Below are 17,453 nucleotides of genomic sequence, written 5' to 3' on the forward strand. Positions count from 1 at the left end.
CCCCCACAGCAAGATGGAGAAGCCTTCACAAAAACTCTCTTCCACCACTACCCGGTGTAGGCAGAGTATCTCCTGCTGTTCACACTCTCTAAGTGTAGGTAGAGAACCTCCCAGTGTTCACACTCTCCAAGTGTAGAAAGAGAACCTTTCGCTGTTCACACTCTCCAAGTGTTGGCAGAGAACCTTCGTCCTTTCACACTTCTCTAAGTATAGGCAGAGAACCTTCATCATTTCACACTTCTCCAAGTGTCAGGAGAGATCCAGATCTCCATGACAAGATCTTCTCATGAGAAATCTGGAAGGACAAGAGAAAAGAGTGATGAAATCATAAATCACAAATAAAGATCCTTACCTTTTTGTGCCAAGTGGACCATTCACTCTCCAGTAGTAAGAATTCTCCTTCAAATACTCTCTCACACTCTCTCTTTCAATCTTCCTTTAGTTTGCACGAAGACCAATGAATAAAAAGATTACAAGACAGTTTATGTGTACCTTTTATAAGAATGGCACAAAAAATCATCTAAAAACTGTAATTTTTCAAATATGTTTATACTCGATCATCCCGTACGATTGAAATTCATACGTACAAACATTATAAAAACTATTGTGTACGAACTCCATGTGCATTGGTATGAAATGACTTTGTACCCGATCATCATCCCGTACAAACATAGTTCGTCCAGTACGAACGGTTATTTCCAAGCTTCGTTGAAACGAAATTACAGGATGGTCCATATGTTTAAGGAACAGAGGACATCGTCCGGGGATGAATGTACAAGTTCGTCTGGATGAACAGTACAAAGCATGAGTCTAGAGAATATCGTCTTGGGACAAACATGATAAAATTGTTTGGACGATTAGTTCAAGTCATGGGTCCAGAGGACATCGTCCTGGGATGAACATGGCAAAATTGTCTGGATGAAATATTTAAGTTGAGAATTCAGAGGACATCATCCAGGGACGAACAGGCTAATTCGTCTGGATGAATTGTTAAAAGTGAGAAATCAGAGGACATTGTCCTGGGATGAACTGGGCAAAATTATTTGGACGAACTGTTTAAGTTGAGAATTCAGAGGACATCGTATAGGGATGAATGAGACAATTCGTCTGGACGAACAATTAAAAGTGAGAAATCAGAGGACATCGGCCTGGGATGAATGGGACAATTCGTCTGGACGAATAGTTTAAAGTGAGAAATCAGAGAACATCGTCCAGGGAAAAACTGGGTAAATTCATCTGGACGATCAGGACTTTGAAAATTTTTATCACTTTCTGTTTGTTTCATTACTCTACGAGGGGTATAACTGACCTGATCGTCCCGTATAAAGATGGTTTGTCCCGTACGATCAGTATAAGAAATTTTGACTTTTAAAGATCTCCCCCAGTGTGTATGTGCTAAGTTACTCAATTACAATCACACTCTCTCTGACTCAAAAATGAATAAAATACAGACTCCAAATTACAAAATATTATAATTAGATTTTTATTTGAAATCTTTAATAATATAGAGTATGATTTCCCTGAAATGTTAGTACACACAAGAGCCAAAAACATTTCTTCCAAAATATGTTAGGAGAAATTAATGATTAATATAATAATATTTGGAATCGTCAAAATAACAAGTTGCAAGAATATAAAACATGCAAAAGCTAAGTTACAATTCTCTTATCAATCTACCCCTTTTTAATGATAGTAAAATAATTATTGTTTGTATAATTTTCAAATTCCTATGTATCTCCTAAACTCCCCTTAAATTAATAAGCATGCGAGAATAAGGGGTATTTGAACATAAAAAAAATTGTTTTAAAAATTTTGAACACACAATCACTTGGACATAAAGCACAATAAACTTTAAAAAGACTTAGAGACGACAGTTACGAATAAAAAATGCAACGATAAAATAAATGCAATGATAGTTACGAACATAATGATAGTTACAAACAATATTTCTCATTCTTTTTTACAATAGCAAAAAGAGAAGAAGAAAAAGAACAATTATAGAAATGTTAGAAGTCATATGAAAATCCTTTGATAATTGATCCTTAAAAGAGATTAAGATATATTTGCAAATAAAATTAAAAATCATTAGAGAAATATAAGGATTCATATGATTTAAGAAGAAATATAATATAGTCAAGAAAAAAATATCAAAATCATTAATCAATTTAGACAATGAGATAAATAAAATCATTGCAAAGTAGATGAATGTAAAATTTTTATATTTCAAATTTCAATACCAAATAAAATTATACATAAGATTAATTTAAATTGAAAGATTGAAAGAATGAGGAAAGAATTTATTGGAACAAATACGACTTGTGGCGCTTTGCGCATCTTTTCAATATTTGTGTCACATTTTGTGCATCTTTTTACTTGTGGGCTTAGTTTGTGCCTCTTTTTCAAATTGTGAACTATTGCGCATTCTTATGAATTTTTGTACTTTTGTATATTTTCAAGTGTATTCTTAATCTTTCCAAAGTTAATAATCTAAAATCTCATATTTCTCTAAGTACAGTAATATTTATATTGATAAGAAAAATACAAAATAAGAAAATATCATAATTGCAATAATAATATAAAAATTATATTAGTCTAACAAGAGACATGAGATTGACATTCTTAATTAGATCAAGTTATAATCACAACTTAAATTTTAAAAAATTAGATTTTCTAATGAATTTAATTTTGTGTTGCAATTCAAGATATATCACTTGTAAGATCAAATATTTTAAGGATGATAATATATATGCTAACACACATTTAAAAAAAAATTAATAGCATGACAAAATGACTTTTATTGATATCATGATAAAAAATATTACATCGAGAATGATTGATATCAATAAACACATTTTTCAAAATAAAAAAAAAAACTAATAACACAATACATTATAATGAAAAGCTAACATTATATCATATTGCATCACATATGGCAGAAAGAAACAGGAATGAAGTATAATCATCACTCTAAAGGGCCCTGATCTGGAGGAGGCTGAGGAGGGTTGAAGATGTTCAAATAAATACTCATCATAGCCATATTCGTGTTGACTGAATCAAATTGACCTCTAACCCAATCCATATCCCGCTGATGTTGATAGTCCTGTTGCTGAAGATGAGTTTCAATTTGATCAAAATATTGATCAAAATGACTCTCAAGCTGATCAAATAGCTGGACCATATCCTGAAAATTTAGTCTACCAGCTGGTGTAGGTGGAGGTCCTCTTCATTCCTCCTCTGAGTTACTACTAATAGGTTGATAATCTTTATTAAAGATGGCTCGAAATGATCTATCATTGTAGTAGAGAGGCACCTCTAGATTTTGAACTAGATGGACTAGGTCATATTTTTTTCTCCAAAATATAGGTCACAAGATGTCATAAGGCTATATTTTTCTTTCTCTTATGGGAAACATGGCCAATCTCAGAAAGACTATACATATAGTTAATGATAAGTTGGGCTTCATCTATTGGTTGGCTAATCATAATCAAATAATTCACTGTGGAAAGAAGAGGTGTGATATTTACTCGATCACCAGCTTTAAGAATAATGGAAGTGCGAAGAATATGCTGGATGATACGGGCATTGCGGTTAAGTGTGGCTACCTTAGGAAGATGGCCTACTCCTCTACATCCTCTAATGACTTGATTTATTACTGTCCAGACAAAGTTGGTGGAAGAAGTTAAAGTGTGGACTCTAATCCCTTGAGTCCTTAAGTTCAAAAATAATCCTAAATCTTCTTTAGTGATCTCCACTTTCTTCTTAAAAACATACGACCTAATCACAGTTAAGTCAGAGTTAAAAGTTAGATTGGCAAGGAAGAAGTGGAAGGTCTCCTTATTGTATTGGTGGATCAGAGTTAGAATAAGACCAAATTGGGTAGAAGCGAAAAGGTCCATTGACTTGAAATTGAGTTGATCCTGGAGAAGGACTCAAGAGGGGGTGATTTTGGTGGATGTGAATCTAGTGAATGACTCCTTATTTTCTTTTGACAGAAAGTTTTCTCTAGGATTTATAGAAGAAGGACCTTTGGTCAGTTCCTTTTGCCTGATTCTCTTGCTTGAACTAGCCATGAATAAGATCTAAGAGAATAGAAGAATGAAAGTATTTTTTAGGAGATGAAATTTGAGTTAAAAACCTTTCAATTTTAAAGAGAAAATGAGTTTTCTTACAAACAAAAATAATTTCATCCCGTACGATTTTGGGTTCGTACGTACGAAAATTATTTCATATAGATGAATGAATGGGTCCAAAAAAGAAATGGCTTTTCATAAACATGCAAGTTACAAGGCGTCCTTTTGTACAGACTTTTGATTATACGATCGTACAAACGAATAGGTGTTCATCCAGGACGATCAGTTATTTAAGGTCATTTTTATGACGGTTTGAAATGTCCCCCACATTGAATTGCCACGTGTTCGTACATACGAACTGAACGTTTGTATGTATGATCAGAAATAAAGAAACTAATCTTATCCTTATAACCGTCTACATGCATACATACGAATGAATACACATCGTCTAGACGATCGTGCAGACGAATGGTGATATAAAAATTGAAAAACTACATGCAAACTGTTCAAATCAATAGTTAATACACTACATGATTTGTCTCGTACAAAATAAATTTCGTACTGACAATATTCACACAAATTTTTAAATCAGCTCAAAAATTGGAATTTTGATGTGAAAAATAAATAAACTCATAAACAAGAAAATTCAAAAATAAAATACGAATAAATATAAAACACAAACACAAAATCACAAACATAAAAACACACTAACAAAACACATATCAATGTTGTAGAGATTTGTATTTAAGCATTCAAATTAATCACACCAAGCCTTGTTCTTAATGTACTGAAAGTATCAAAGGCTAGTGGTTTTATAAAAATGTCTACAAGTTGATTTTCTATTATAACATGAATGAGTTCAATTTCTCCTTTGGATACATGATCCCTTATGAAATGATGCATGCTGTCTATATGTTTGGTTCTTGAATGTTGAATAGGATTTTTAGAAATGCAAATAGCACTAGTGTCATCACAATAAATGGGAATAGCATATATTATTAATCCTAAATCAATTAACTGTTGTTTCAACCAAAGTACTTGTGCCATACAACTTCCTAATGCAATGTATTCAGCTTCAGTAGTAGATATAGGACTATTGAATTTTATTTTCTACTGGACCAAGAGACTAAAAAATTTACAATAAATTAACAAGTTCCATAAGTGTTCTTTCTATCAACCCTATAACCTGCAAAGTCCGAATCTGAATATCCAATTATTTCAAATAAAGAGCTAAACTTAGGATACCAAATTTCTAAGTTCTGAGTTCCTAACAGATACCTTAAAATCCTTTTCACTGTTGTCAAATGTGATTCTTTTGGATTTGATTGAAATTTAGCACATAAACAAATACTAAACATGATATCGGGTCGGCAAGTTGTCAAGTAAAGTAAATATCCAATTATACATCTAAATTCCTTTTGATCAACAGATTTTCCCTTAGGGTCCTTATTCAATTGAACTGAGGAACTTATAGGTGTACTAATAGGTTTAGCATAGTCTATTTCATACTTTTCGAGAATGTCCATAACATATTTCGGCTAACTAAGAAATGTATCCTCAATTTGCTTAATACTAAAGCCTAGAAAGTAACTCAAATCTCTTATTAAACTCATCTCGAATTCACTACTCATTGTTTTAGAAAAATCATCACAAATATTTTTATTTGTAGATCCAAAGATGATATCATCAACATAAATTTGTATAATGAGTATATCCTCTCCCAATTTCTTCAAAAAGAGAGTTGTGTCCACACTTCCTTTTTCAAAAGATCTCTCAAGTAGGAAGATTCTCTACCTCTCATACCAAGCTCTAGGTGCCTGTTTCAATCCATATAATGCCATTTTCAACTTACAAATATGATTTGGGTGTTTAGAATTTTTAAATCCTGGAGGTTGTTCTACAAAAACATCCTCTTAAATTACCCCATTTAAAAAGGCACTTTTAACATCCATTTGATACAATTTAAATCCTCTAAAAAAGGCAAAGGCTAACAAAACCCTAATTGCTTCAAGTTTAGCTATAGGGGCAAAAGTCTCCTCAAAATCAATTCCATCAATCTGATTATACCCCTTAGCCACCAGTCTAGCCTTATTTCTAATGACTACTCATGAGTTATTCATTTTGTTCTTGAATACTCATTTAGTTCCAACTACACTTTGATTTTTTTGCCTTGTAGTTAATTCCCAAACTTCATTTCTTACAAATTGATTTAATTCTTTTTGTATAGCCAATATCCAAAATTCATCCGAAAGTGCTTGATCAATATTTGTGGGTTCTATCATTAAAATAAAGGGTGAATGATTAACTTCTTTGTTTAGTCCATGCCTAGTCATAACACCCTCACTAGGTTATCCTATAATCAATTTCTTTGGGTGGTTTTTAGAAAATCTCAAATCTCTAGGCATTGGGTTTTTTATATCCAAATTTTCTTCCAAATTTATTTTCTTAATCTTTTGAGAGTTAATCTCTACCTCATCCTCTTCAACAATTGCCTCTTCCAAAATTCTAAATTCATCAAATACAACATGTGTGATTTCTTCAATTATAAAAGTTCTTTTATTGAATACTCTATAAGATATTCTAACACTTGAGTATCCTATAAAAATCCTTCATCTGATTTTGGATCAAATTTTCCTAAGGTAGATTTTCCATTGTTATGTATGAGCACCATACTTCCAAAGACATTCAAATATAACAAATTAGGTGTTCTTCCCTTTAGTAATTCATAGGGTATTTTATTTAAGTTTGATATAATATTCACCCTATTCAAAACACAGCATACCGTGCTAATCCTCTTAGCCCAAAAATATTTAGGAATTGAATATTCTACCAACATGGCTCGGGCGGCTTCTACTAATGTTCTATTTTTCCTTTCGACTACCCCATTATGCTGAGGGAATTTAGGTGCATAAAAATTGTGATCAATTTCTTTCTCCTTACAAAAATTCTCAAAATTTGTATTCTCAAATTCTCCTCCATGATCACTTTGAATAGTAATAATCTCACATCCTAGTTTCCTTTGAATCCAAGTCAAAAAGATTCTAAATTCCTCAAATGATTCGCTTTTATGATATAGAAATCTAACCCATGTGAATCTTGAGAAATCATCCACAATCATAAATCCATATACCTTCCCTCCTAAACTTATAGTTCCAACTGGTCCAAAAAAGATTCATATGTAAAATCTCCAATGGTTTACTAGTTCTAAGATCCTTATTGGACTGAAAAGAGGACTTCACCTATTTTCTTAATTGACATGCATCACAAAGGTGGTCCTTAGTAAAATCCAGTTTTGGTATACCTCTCACTAAGTTCTTTTGGATAATCCTCCTAAGGTTTTTCATGCTAGAGTGACAAAGTCTCCTTTACCAAAGCCATGACTCATCAGAGATAATTTAAAAAAAAATAGTAGGAGTTTTAATGCAATTCAAGTCTAGTATATACACATTATTTACCCTTATACCATTAAAAATATCATTATCATTCAGGCCTAATATGCAGCTTGTAGGAAATAATTTTACACAATAACATTTATCACATAGCTGACTAATACTTAGAATATTATGCTTTAAGCTTCTACCAACAAAATATTTTTTATAAAAAAGTTTTTAAGATTTTCAATCATACTTGACCCTACCACCTTCCTTATGGTGTTATCTCCAAGTATAACCTTGCCTCCACTCCTGGCTTCTAGCAATATGAATTATGCAGTATCTCCAGTCATATGTTTTAAGCATCCACTGTCCAGGTATCATATGCTCTCACGAGGCCTTGTGTGAGAGCGAACCTGCAAAAACATCAAACATTAGACCTGGGAACCCAAATAAGTTTGGGTTCACCTTTATGCAAATTATAAGCAGATACTTGTATGATATGTCTAGGTTTATTCATCTTAGGTTTCCATACTAAATGAGTTTTCTTCTTTAATATATATATGTGAGCTATATGTCCAATCAATCCACAATTATGACATTTGACTATTGGAAAAATATTTCTTAATCTTTTATAGTTTCTCTGTCTATTTATGGATTGAATAAATTTAGGATACAAAATAGGATTGGTAAAATCTTCAAGTCTTGGTGATATCATATTATCCTCAAGAGCTTCTATCTTCAGTTTATAAAATAAATTCATATCTTCCAAGATACAATTTGTATAATTTACTCCATACATCTTGCTCTAAAATTCATCCTTATTATTTTCTATTTCTTTTTGAAGTTCTTCATAGGATGATTTTAAACTTTCATGGTTCTTATTCAAATCATCAAACTCATCAAGAAATTTTATGTGGTTGTTATCAATTAAAGCATGATCTTTCCTAAGGATCTCCTGTTCTCTTTGTAGTTCTTGAAATTTTAAGTTCAGACTAGCATGCATTTTCTTTAACATTCTATATGAATTATGAGCGTTCAGATACATCAAAAAGTTTATTATAAGACAAGTCACATACCTCTTCTTGATCTGACTGATCAAGATTATCGGCCATTAAGCATAGATTAGTGACTTCCTCTTCCTTTTCCATCTCTAACGAGTCTGAAGCTGAGTCTGCCTAAAAAGCTCTTTGGAATTTCTTCTTGCCCTTCTTCACAATTGGTTTCTCCTCTACCTTCTCCTTGCTATGAGTGGCTTTAAGTTTTGGGCAATATGATTTAATGTGTTCATGTTTCTTGCACTCATAACAAATAACATCATTTGAAACCTTGACATTTCTATTAAATTTACCTCGATTCCATTGTTGGCATCTTTTCCTTCCTCTTTAGAAAGCTTCTAAACTGTCTAGTCATCAGTGCGATGTCGTCTTCATCCTCAGGTTGTGAGAGATCACTCTCTGACTCCTCCACTTTCAGTGTTATGTTCTTCTCCCTTCGTGGTTCACCTGCATCAATCTTTCTTTGACTCACCCCTTGCTCGTAAGCAGTATGTAATCCAAGAAGATTGTCAATAGAGTAAATATTTAAATCTTTAGACTTTGTAATCGCAGTTATTTTAGCATCATAAACAGTAGGTAAACAACGAAGTATTTTATTAACCATTTTTGCATTCGTTAGTTCCCTACCTAATACATGTAAAGAGGTGACTATTTGTGTGAATCTTGTGTACAAGACAGAAATGAATTCATTGGATTTCATGTGAAATAGTTCATAGTCATGCAATAAGATGTTAAGTCTAGAGTGTTTAACTTCATTAGTCCCCTCATAAGTTATACAGTCTATCCCATATGTCTTTTCCACTCTTGCAAGTGGAAACCCGCATGCAATCTTTGAATTTAAGAGCACAAAAGAAACTATTCAAGCATTTGACATTACTATGTCACATTCTTCTACTGTCCAGTCTACAAAAGGTGTTTCTACTCTAACTCTAAAAACTAATCTAGTTGGTTTTGTATACCCTTCCTGAACTAAGATCCACATACGATAATTAAGTGACTGTAAAAATGTAGACATGCGTGTTTTCCAAAAATCAAAAGGAATATTATTGAATAATAGAGGTCTAGTTATAGAGTAACCCTCAGGTGTGTTTCGCTTTCCAAATGTAGCCATAGTCGTTAATCAAAAAGTAGTCTAAACTTATTATTTTGAAACCAAGCTCTGATACCACTTGTTGAAATTTGTTAAATATGAATTAGATTGTTAGACCTAAGCTTATATCCTAATGGCTAACCAAGAAGGGGCTGGGGGTGAATTGGTGATTTAAAAATTTACCTCTCTTAATTTTAAACTGATTCAAACTTTTAATGAAATTTTTGAAAAAGATTTTTCAACCATAGAATAACAGAAAATAATAAAGTAAAAAAAGCAACATAAAATAAAAAGACATAAGATTTATAGTGGTTCGGTCAAACATGACCTACATCCCCTCCCTGAAGTCTCCCACTTCAGGTATTACACTATTACCACTTAGTGTCTCTCCTTTTGCCCCCACAGCAAGGCGGAGAAGCCTTCACAAAAACTATCTTCCACCACTACCCAGTATAGGCAGAGTACCTCCCGCTGTTCACACTCTCCAAGTTTAGGTAGAGAACCTCCCACTGTTCACACTCTCTAAGTGTAGGTAGAGAACCTTTCGTTGTTCACACTCTCCAAGTATAGGCAGTAAACCTTTGTCTTTTCACACTTCTCTAAGTGTATGTAGAGAACCTTTGTCATTTCACACTTTTCCAAAAAATTGGTAGAGAACCGGATCTCCTTGACAAGATCTTCTCATGATAAATCTGGAAGGATAAGAGAAAAGAGTGATGAAATCACAAATCACAAATAAAGATACTTACCTTTTTGTACCAAGTGAACCCTTCACTCTCCAGTAGTAAGAATCCTCCTTCAAATACTCTCTCACACTCTCTCTTTCAATCTCCCTTCAGTTTGCATGAAGACCAACGGACAAAAAGACTATAAGATAGTTTTAAGTGGACCTTTTATAAGAAAGACACGAAAAATCATCCAAAAACTATAATTTTTCAAATATGTACGTACTTTATCATCCCGTACGATCGAAATTCGTATGTACGAATATTGTAAAAATTGTTGTGTACGAACTCCATGTGCATTCGTACGAAATGACTTCGTACCAGATCATCATCCCCTGCGAATATAGTTCATCTAGTAAGAACAATTATTTCCAAGCCTCGTTGAAATGAAATTGCAGGACGGTCCATATGTTTAAGGAATAGAGGACATCATCCGGGGACGAATATACAAATTTGTTTGGACGAACAGTATGAAGCATGAGTCCAGAGAACATCATCCTGGGACGAAACGGGTAAAATCATCTGGACGGTTAGTTCAAGTCATGGGTCCAGAGGACATCGTCTTGGGACAAACTGGGCAAAATCATCTGGACGAACTGTTTAAGTTGAGAATTCAGCGGACATCATCCAGGACGAATGAGATAATTCATCTAGACGAATAGTTCAAAGTGAGAAATCAGAGGACATCGTCCTGGGATGAACCGGGCAAAATCGTCTGGACGAACTTTTTAAGTTGAGAATTCAGAGGACATCATCCAGGGATGAATGGCACAATTCGTTTGGATGAACAGTTTAAAGTGAGAAATCAAAGGATATCATCTTGGGACGAATGGGACAATTCGTCTGGACGAAAAGTTCAATGTGATAAATCAGAGGACATCGTCTAGGGACGAACTGGGTAAATTCGTCTGGACGATCAGGACTTATAAAAATTTTCTCACTTTTTGTTTGTTCCATTGCTCTCCGAGGGTTATAACTGACCTGATCATCCCGTACGAACATGGTTCGTCCCGTACGATTAGTATAAAAAATTTTGACTTTTAAAGATCTCCCCCAGTTTGTGTGTGCTAAGTTACTCAATTACAATCACACTCTCTCTGACTCAAAAATGAACAAAATACAGACTCCAAATTACAAATCAGATCTTTATTTGAAGCCTTCAACAATCTGGAGTATGATTTCCCTGAAATATTAGTACACATAAGAGCCAAAAACATTTCTTCCAAAATGTGTTAGGAGAAATTAATAATTAATACAATAATATTTGGAATCATCAAAATAACAAGTTGCAAGAATATAAACTATGCAAAAGCTAAGTAGAAACTCTCTTAACACTAGTTACTGTTAAAAATAAAGATTCATTAGGTAAATGTGAAAAATCAGTGCAAAAGAAGGGTTTGCATTGAGTATGTATAAACAAACAACATAACTCTCCCTATAAGAATTTCTAAGGGGCTGTTTGGTATCTGATTTACAGCAAGATTTAAGTTGGATTTACACTAAATCAAGCCAAACAATTTTTGTGCGCGCGTTAAATCCTGAGATTATGTAAATCCCGGATTTACGGCTCAAATACGGGATTTAGTAAATCCGAGGGGTAGCCGGATTTAATGGGATTTATCCAAAGAAGCGCGCAAAAGGGGGAAAGTTACCTTCACAGCCAGCGAGCTCCAGTTCTTGCTTCCGATCAAAATGTCGTCACTTCTGATCCGGTTTGATGAGAAAGTCATCGCAGGAGCAAAGTCGAACAACCACGAAGGAGCCGCAAAAGCGACGCGTGCAATCTATACACCTGTAAAGCAATGAAGCCGAACAGCAACGACGAAAAGAGAAGATGAAAGGCAAACCATAGACGCCTCTATTAACTTAATTAATATAATTTAAATTATTAACAATTAAGTAAATTAATTAAATAGTTAATTTTATAATTAGTGCATAAATTAATTATCTAATTTAACTTAATTGTATAATTAGTAATTAAATATTAATATAAATAGATTAATTAATATAACTTAATATATCTATTATTAAATATATAATTAATTATGTAAATAATAATCAATGAGTAATTTGTACTTAACATATTATTAAATTTATAACACATTATATATATATATATGTATATTATAAATTTATTTTTAATTTAAAATTATCTTCTTTACATTTAAATCCCTAACTGCTATAAATCCTGAAATATGTTATCAAACAATTTCTCAGTATTTAACAGGATTTAACATTTGGCATACCAAACAGTTTTCAGGATTTAACACATTTCAGATTTACTAAATTCGGATTTACAGGATTTACTAAATCCCGCTAAAGTTAAATTTCACTTGTTGCCAAACAGCCCCTAAGAGAAACTCACATAACTATCAAACAACAAATCCACATAAATAAATAGTTAATTTAGCTATCTATTATTGGAATGATGTGCGTATGTATATAAACCTCATAACATTAAAAAAATGTTTCAGCCAATTTTCACACTACTTTCTTCTTGGACTTAATAAAAAGTACCTTGACTAAATTATAAAGCTACAAACAAGAGAAAATCATTTTAATATTATGCTACTTATTTCAAAATCATAACATAATAATAGGAGGGATGATTTCACTTCTCTTATGAAAAATATTTCTCATATAAGCCTACCGAATTTTATATAATTACCTCAAAACCTCACATTTGTATATATTTACATAGAGCCACACAATTTTATCAAGATGAAAATAACCATTCATATTAAAATGGATCAATAAATCGATAATATGTTGTTTTTTTCAAAATCATAATATAATGATATTAAATGAACAAGTAAAGAGCAGCTAACGTAAGAAAATTTTCCTTTTATGTCCGGACCTAATAATTTTTCGGGGGAAAGAGACTTACCTTAGATGTTATAAATGACTAAAATAAATAAATAAATAAATAAATAATAAAAAAACTACTGTAAAAAGAACTTACGTCATACCCCATATTCGCGATATCCTGTTATTCCCAAAAATCAAATATCAGGTACCTCAAACTTTATGAGTAGTTTAAACATGATGAGCCCTTAGGATTATAGGAATTACCAATTAAATAGATTTTTTAACCATAATTTTATTCTGTTGCTGAATGCTAACTATTTGACATTTTTATATTAAAATTAATATATCGCTAACAATCTGATGTTAGATTACCTTAATATATTGATAGTGAGATCTTACTAGCCTTAACTATCCACCAATATAACATAAACAATTTGCTTAAGAAGATGGTTAGGTAGATTCAATATTTGGATGGCAAACTAAAAATTTAATAAGATATTGACGCTATCTCAACTTAAACATATAACCATTTGTGCTTTACATATGAATAGCTATTTATGCATGATTAATCTCGTTTGCCACGTTCGTAATAATAAGGGCTGCACTATTGTGCACATAAAAAATGATAAAGCATGTGAGTTCGTGTTATTGAGAGAGATATTAACACTTCTAACCTTCCAAATTCCAATATGTTCGACCATCAACTGAATCCATCTTCAATGCTAACAAGCGAGCAAAGTTATATAAGGCTAGCATATAAGTTTTCAAAGTTTAAGTTTTACATTACTCCATTAATGCTAACAATCCATCTTTAAAACTTGATTGTCTTAAGAATTATATAAGGCTAGCATATAAGTTTTCAAAGTTTAAGTCTTACATTACTCCAATGCTAACAAGCGGGCAAATAGAGCCACACCGGAACCATCTTCCATCATTGTTGCTTAAAATGCTAAAAAGCGAGCTAAGTTATCACGGATAGAGACCCTTCCCCTACTCATTTCAAAGACAACAAATCTGTGAAAAGAAGATACAGATGTTTTATACTTCAAAAGGCAGAATTAAGAAAAGTAAAACAAGTTTATAAAATCCTTTGATGCAAATAAAACATTTCTTCATTTACAAAAATTAGGGATTAATTCCTATGAATATCTCTAACAGTAACAACAGAGTTGGAAGCGGCAATTTAAACAACTCTAAAAAAAGCCTCAGGAAAAATTAGCTAATAACAAGGTTGAGGTGGCGCAATAGTTAGCTCTAGATCATTGTTCTCAATCATTGAAAACATTATTTAGTTTCTCAATAAAATGTTGAAATGAACTTTGGGTTTCAGTTTTAAGACATATTACAAAATATCCTTATCTGATATTAGGAATTAGGGTAAAGAAACAAGAAGAAAAATGAGAAGAATATGAAGAAGAAGAAGAGGAGGAGGACCCTGCCGGGATGGGTCCTCGCGCGAAGAGAAAAGTTACGAATCTCGATCGGTGGTTCGCTCCAGGCGTAGCGATTTATGGATGAAAGACGAGGAGAAGAAATTAGGGATTCGGTTTAAGAATAGTGGGAGGGGCTTTAATGGCGGTTGCAACCGGTGTATTTTGCACCGGTGTAATTTGTACCGGTGCAAAATAGGTTTTTTGGCGGTGTTTTAGAAACCGCTCCTAATAACCGATGCGAAAAATAATGTTTTTTTTATAGTGATTTTAAGTTTTAAATAAATTATGTTATACTAGGTATGTTATGTTAGCCAATCTTAGTAGTTTTATGTCAAGCATATAGATAGTTACCAATTTTTAAATATTTAATATACATAAAGAAATGATATTATTGCTAATTTATGAATACATTACATTCTTTTTGTTTAAGGTTTCTTTTATGTCTACTAATATAAATAACATTTTACTACTTAATGATACTAATTTTAAGAAATATAAAGAGCATATTACTATTATTCTTGAGTTTATGGATTTAGATTATGCGATTGGAACTAAATTCCCTCCAACCCTTATTGCATAAAGTACTGTTGAACAAAGGGCAAACTTTTAAAGGTGAGAGCATTTGAACTGGAAGAGTTTTAAGATCATGAAATAATCTATTTCAGATTTCATCATGGGTGAAATACCTAAGGAAGAAAATACTAAGAAGTTCTTAAGCCAAATAGCAAAGCCTTTCATAGGTTCCTAAAAAGTTGAGACAAGCACTATTCTTAACAAACTCATTTCAATGTAGTATAAAGGAAAAGGGAATATAAAAAAGTATATAATGAAAATTTCTAATTTGTTATTAGATTGAGAGCATTAAAATTGGAATTATCTGATGATATTCTTACGCATTTAGTTTTAATCTTTCTTACTATATAATTCAGGCCTTTTAAGATAAATTATAATACTTAAAAAAATAAACTCTTAATGTGCTCATTACTTAGTGCATGTAAGTGGAAGAAAGATTAAAAGAAGACAAGATAGAAATTACTCACTTAGCTACTTTTTCTCATAATATTGTTATAAAAACAAATATAATTTAAAAAGGAAAAGTAGATGTAGATAAAGGGACTTCACAACCTAAAATGCAACAGAAATAAGACATAATTATTACTTATTTCTTTTGCAAAAAGGATTGTCTAAAATATGTTGATTGCCTTATCAAAAAAGATAAACTTTTAAATTTTGTTTATTTTGTCTAATTTTGCCTTAGTATCAAATCATATTTAGTAGATAAATATATGTGCAACTACTAACATAAGTGTGAATATGTAGGATTGTCAAAGAAGTCGTATCAATTGATGCTGAAAGATTCACCTATATGAAAAATGATAATAAAGCTCATATTGAAGCTATAGGCATATATATATTGTCTTTAGAATATGGTTGTGCTTTCGATTTATATGAAAATATTTATATACCATCATTTAGATGGAGTCTTTTTTTTTTTTTTTAAGACAAATCTGGTTATTTTTGTTTATTTAAAAATAAAAAATTTAGTCTCTTTTAATATTCAAATATCATTAATTTTTTAATTGATAAACTATATAAATTGGATATATTTACCTTACAGATCAATAAAATTTTGCATATAAATATTTATAATATAAAGCAAAATTTAAAGGAGAAATTTTTTTTTATGTTATAGCACAAATATTTAGGATATATTTTTAAACAAAGAATTGAAAGACTCGTGTCAGATAATTTTTTTGAATCCCTTAACTTTTTTTATTTTAAAATATGTATTGAATGTATTAAGAGAAACATATAAATTTTATGAAAATAGGTCTAAAAAAAAGTTTAAGTGTCTTAGAATTAATATATACTGATATTTGTGGCTCGTTTCCTATAATTTCTTAAAATTGTCAAAGTATTTTATTATTTTTACAAAAGATTATTCTCATTGTAGGTACTTATACTTATTACATGAGAAGTCAGAATCCCTAGATGTATTTAAGATCTTTAAAGTTAAAGTTAAAAATCAGGTTGGTAAAAAAATTAAAACTGTCAAATATAACCGTAGTGGTGAATACAATGGAAGATATGATAGCTTAGGTGAACAATATCCAGACCATTTTTGTAAAATATTTAGTAGAATGTTACATCGTTTCTCAATACACTATGTTCAGGACTTTAAGTCAAAATTTTATTGTTGAGAGATGAAATTAAATCCTAAAGGATATGATAAGAAGTATAATAAGTCATTCTTTCTTACCAGAATTACTTTAGGGAGAAGTCTTAAAGGCTGTAATTTATATTCTTAATAGAGTTCCAAGTAAAATAATAGCTAAAACTCCATATGAGTTTGGATTGGAAAGAAGCATAATATTAGGCATCTTCATATTTGGGGATGTCCATATGAGGTTAGGCTATATAAGCCTAATGAAAGAAAATTATACTAAAGGATCATGAACAACTATTTTGTTGGATACTAAAAAAAATTGAGGGGCTTTAAGTCTTATGATTCTTCAAATAAGTCCTTTTTGAGATGAGCAATATTACGTTTATTGATGATGTTGAATATAATTTGAGTGATAAACTCAAATATTTTAATTTTAAAGAGGAATATGTTATTATTTCTATAGTTGTAATTGAAAACGCTCAGATAATTATGCCTGATATTATTCCGATTATAAAATTAGATAATCAAAATATTATTGAGTCATCTCTTATACATATAGAAGAATCACAACACCATGAAATTATAGTGCCATTGAGAATATCTACTAGGGAGAGGAGAACAAATATTTCAAATGATTGTATTAAGTATCTCTTTTGAACATGAGTTTAATATAGGATTGAAAGATGATCCAATCTCTTTCAATCAAGTCAAACTATCTTTTAATTCCCAAA

This window comes from Dendrobium catenatum, unplaced genomic scaffold (assembly GCF_001605985.2).
Source record: "Dendrobium catenatum unplaced genomic scaffold, ASM160598v2 fragScaff_scaffold_758, whole genome shotgun sequence".
Taxonomy (NCBI): Eukaryota; Viridiplantae; Streptophyta; class Magnoliopsida; order Asparagales; family Orchidaceae; genus Dendrobium; species Dendrobium catenatum.